Raw genomic sequence first — 5,392 nt, 5'->3', positions numbered from 1 at the left:
TGTAACTGATTTAAAACACCTACTAATTTACTGAAATATGATCACAAACTATTTTAGGACTGATTTCTTTTGAATGTGACAAAAAAAAAAAAAATAAATAAATAAAAAAAGCGCGAAACCACAATTTCATATCAAACTTGAGCTTTAATGGCGTTAAGCATATTAGCTTTACGGTGCAATGCAAAGTTTGGTGGAAACAGACACAAACGGCAAAATAAAGGACTCTTTTATACTTTTTATCTTTGACAGCATACACGCGAGTACTAGCATATATCACGTATTCTAATATACTTTTCTCTGTTAAAACACTCTTACGCTAGAATGACGTCACGTTAACGTGTGGTGACGTCACTGTTTTTGTTGCGACCAAGAAAGAGCGCTATGATATTTTATCTACTGTTTTAGATTAAGGGCCTATTAGAATCGAAATAATTTATAGCAAAACCGTGTTTTAACACTAATCATACACTCGGGCGGTAATACGTCGTACAAATAAATTATTACTCCCGACGTATAACCGCCATTCGTGCATAAATAGTGTTAAAGCACTCTTTTGCTATAAATTATTTCTTAAATAACAAATCAAACAGTTTATTACAAAAGCGTCCCCATCTACCAACATTACTGTATTCTTTTCTTTACGTTCACTGTGCAACAAACTCATAAAGTTGGCCAAAATTTTCCAGGCTAGTTTCAGTTTCTGTTCAGGGTAAAATGATATTTTTCGTAAAATTCTAGGCCATTCAAGTACGTATGGTGGTATAAGTTTCTGTTTCTATTCAGTGTAGTTCAATATAAAGCATGACTTTTTTATAATTAAGGATAAACACTGTACTTGAAATATTTCTATAGGGTTAAATAAATGTAGTCGGTTATATAGATTTTTGCTGTCATTTCAATATCCTTAATATGAAATATTTTAGGCTGTAGCTTTTATTTTTACCAAGATTCTGAAGTCGAAAGTAGCTTGATATTTATGTTCTTTACATCAATCGTTTTAAGGTATCCATCTTTCAATTTTAACCTGTGCTTGTAAAATAGTTTTAAAGTCTAGTGTCTCTATTAAGTTACTTCCCCAATCAACTATTTACTCATCATTCATTCTCAGCTGGAATGAAGTTTCGGCATTGATCATTATGTTACATTATATATTTTGTATAGTGGTATCTGGACGTAAGATGTGCATGCGACATCCATTTCCTGATTGTGACCTGCCAGTTTTGAGTCATTTCATGCTCAGGAAATGGCCAACATCACAATGTCCTATCAACTGCACTTATGTTATTGAAAGCTCTCTCATTCTTTTAAGTCAGCGTAGATAAGAGTGTTAGTCTATAAGAAATGCTGTTATTTATAAACACTTTATTTGTCAAGATTCATGTAAACGAATAACTTCAAAGTATCAATATCTAGTAATTGAATCCAATTCCCTGGCATATTATAGAGACGGATATGGCACAATTACTTACATCAATTACTGAAAAGGTGGCTGAAACTCTACTTACCATAAAAATTTAGAAAATTTTTGCCTTTACATCTAGTGGTCTGAAGACGTAATATCACTTGTTTCGAACTAAAAAATGAATGACTTGCCAGGCTTAAGATGTTGTACTGTGAAATGAATTCTTCATAATAAAAACTGATGGATTATTGATTTCTATTACTTTTCTCTCAATTGTACCAAAGTGCATTTTAGCTCATCTGAACGTTTTATTAAATAAAGGTGAATGGTCTATCATCTTTCGCCTGTCGCCCGTCGTTAATTACTATACGTCTAAATTCAGTCCCTGGCTTTATGACACTTGGCCAACATGGTAGGTTCAATAAAATGTCGAAAAAAGTTGAATGTTAAGTTACTTGGGGGTCACTAGGTCAAACCACGGGTATTATTTTAAGCATGTGTAGGTCTCTGGGTAAGGCCACCGCCTTAATTAAAGTAGTTCTATATCCCATGCGATGTTTCGAACCCACATTGGAAAGAGGCAAGTTAATTGAAGTAAGCGGCCTTAACCGCGCGACCACGAGGGGGTGCTTTGTTAATTGTAAAGATGCTACATAATCTAGCTGACCTTTATTGTCTGTCTGTATAAATGCAGGAGATATAAAAGCTGGTTTAATTTGGGTAGAAAATAAAGTCACCAACTGTAAAGGTCACACATTCTAACTGATTGTTATTACTCCTAGTAAGAATACTTTATATTATGAAGTCTGTGTCTAGTTTGAAACTGGTCATTTCGGCTTAAAATCTAGGTCACTAGGTCAATCTCAGAAAACTTTGTTTAGAGGCCCAATGTTTATTTGTTCCAATTGAAATCTGGTCAAAATGTGTTTCTTCATAAAGTCTAAGTCGAGTTAAGTATGTGTTACGTTTTTACTCGATGTACATAGAACCAAAAGATTGTCTCTTTGCATAATCTAGGTCAAATTTTAAACCATTTTGTCTGGAGTCAAAATCCAAGTTTCTTGTCAAATTATAAAAAGAAAATAGTAAACTCTGTAAATTCCACATTGTATCCGAGTTACATTGAACATGGTCAACTCAACTCGGTCAGTAGGTTCAGTAATTGAAATCTTTTGTATACACTCTACAAGTCATATTTACTTGTTCTTTACGTTCAACTTGGTAGTTGCTCTTTGTTCCTTATAGTATAGTTCTTGATTTAAAAAGTTATTTTATACAAGAAATATCTTTAAAAAAAGATATTCAGCGTTGGTGGGAATTTAATATATTGAAACTATTAGATTGCCGTATAGCCCGTGCGTTGTTTATATAAGAAATGCATTACTTCTTGACAAAATAATGACGCTTTACAGAAGAGTCCGAAGAGCCCAGTCTTCTCCAATTAATTCTGCATTTCTGACAATTTTCAGTAGATATACCAGCAAATAGACGACATTTTGTGATTCCAAGTCATATAAAAAATGCATTTATTACTATAAGTTTAATTAAGGGGTGGAACTCAATTCGCAAGAACATTACCGAGTTTACGGAGATTGCCGAGTTCACAAGACTGTCAACTACACTATACATAAATAGCTACACACATTTGGTTTCCAAGATTCGTGTACTAAAAACCAATTTTCATTCAGGTAAAACTCCAATATTACGTGTAAACACCACTTTCTACAATAACGTTTTGTGCTTCCACCATAAACGTCATTAGCAACAATATTTACTGTATCTATGTAATACTCCGTCGAAAAGTAACAAAACATTTTGTGAAACAGTATATGAATTTCAGCCAATTAAAAGTATGTATGTATTCATTCCTGTCCATTCCCGTTGTTTTAATTGGTTGAAGAATTGTCAGTTTACAATTTTTAGCTAAACTATCACAACAGCACTCTCTAAGCGCCGTGTAGCGGCTGTATTGTTATATTTTCTAGTCCGTTCATTTGATGGATGTTTATTGGAGTTCCGCTGAAGCCGGTGTTGAGGAGGGGTGAGTGTGTGCGGGGAGGAGAGGGGGGGGGGGAGGGGGTGTTAGTATTTGTGTAAGAGGTGTTGCACATTTCATTACCTCTCATGAACAGACTCAGTCAAACCGAGTCTGCTATTATTCTGCTTAGTTGCAAAGGATCTTTTTACATATTGTATTAACTATCCGAGTGGCGGCTGTAAAATGTCTTCCCGTACTTTGATTTAGTGTTGTTATATTTTCTGGTCCTTTGGGATCATGGAGTCCATTCAATGGATGTGAAATAAAGTTCCGCTTTAGCCGGTACTAGGGGCGTGAGAGGTGTTGCACATTTTCTTACCTCTCATAAACAGACTCAACAAAGCGAGTCTGCTTTTATTCTGCTTGGTTGCATTCTATGCTTCCAAAGGATCTTTTTACAGATGTTATTAGACAGCTACGCCGAAAAAATGCTATATAACTTTAGCTTACAAGTAATAAACTTAACTGGAACTCTGTGTTGTTGTGTAATGGAAACATCATAATGTCATCACATTTTGCTTTTTTAAATATGTCACTAGAATGAAGTAAAAAAAAATAGAATAAAATAGCACGATAAAGAAAGTCATTCATTTTATTTGATTTATTAAACTACTTGTTACGATAAAGAAAGTAATTCATTTTTATTTGATTTATTAAACTATCAATAGTTTGTAAGAAGAAGTTTCTGTCACATACTGAAGGTGCGGATCGGAAAATCCGGCTACCGGATAACTTTTTCGCGGTAACACGACAGAGCCGAACCTCTTTGCCATCTAAAGAGTTACCCTTGAAACAGATATTATCATCTTCACCTACTGCCAGTGAAATTTTATGATGAAAATTTTTGTGCCCCCACTATTAGTGTGGGGGCATAATAGAGTTTGTCTTGCTCGTGCTTCCGTCCGTCCGAAAAAAGTTTTTGACGCGCCTAGCTCAAAAAGTCTTTGATATAAATTGATGAAACTTTGCTTGAGTATTTATCATGATATGAACTTGCGCACCTCCTGTTTTTCGTTTGGCTCCTTCCCCTATTTCCAGGAGTTAAGGGCCCTGAAATAGTGAAAAATGCACATCTTCACTTTGTGATGCGCCTAGCTCAAAACGTGTTTGATATAAATTGACGAAACCTTGCATGAGTCTTAATCATGATATGAACTTGAGCACCTCCTATTTTTCGTCTAGCTCCGCCCCCTATTCCAGAGATACGGCCCCAGAAATAGTCATAAGAATGCACATTTTCACCTTGTGACGCGTCTAGCTCAAAAAGGTTTTCATATAAATTGATGAAACCTTGCATGAGTCTTTATCATGATATGAACTTGCACACTTGGCATTCTTCTTGAGATTTTAGCGCTACTTACAGAGTTACAGCCCTTGAAATAGCTAAAATATTGAACGATTTGTATATGTATATGGACAAATAGTATATGGCCTAGAATAAAGAATCCTTTATAAAAATGTTTGTTGAGGCTATACCCCTTAAGACAGCGAACATATGAATTATTGCCCTTGTTTGTGACAAATGTACCAGTGGGGGCACACTCTGTGTCCTATAGACACATTCAAGTTTTCAAATATTCTCAATACGTTGTTGCAAAACATCGAAAAGTGTTGCGTTTCCAATGGGGTTCAGTTTATATTGATTTAATGGTGTTTTATTTGTCTGAATATTCACATTACCGCACGAGTCTTAAGTCGTCTGGGTGAAAACTCTAAAATCTTGTATTATTACCAGAATCCGTTGTAGTTTTTAAAAATACAAGTTTGAATAATGTACTTTATTTCGGCTACGGCATAACGTAGATAGAAAGTACGGGTAAGAACTGTGGTAGGGCTATTGGAAACACACGTACTGGAATAATCATGAAATTTTTTATTTGTTAAAACAAGGATAATGATGTGAAAAAAAGTTAAGATCTAAGAAAATTTATTGCAGCAACAATGCAATGACA

Source organism: Mercenaria mercenaria, chromosome 3 (genome assembly GCF_021730395.1).
Source record: "Mercenaria mercenaria strain notata chromosome 3, MADL_Memer_1, whole genome shotgun sequence".
Classification (NCBI taxonomy): Eukaryota; Metazoa; Mollusca; class Bivalvia; order Venerida; family Veneridae; genus Mercenaria; species Mercenaria mercenaria.
This window is presented reverse-complemented; position numbering follows the sequence as displayed.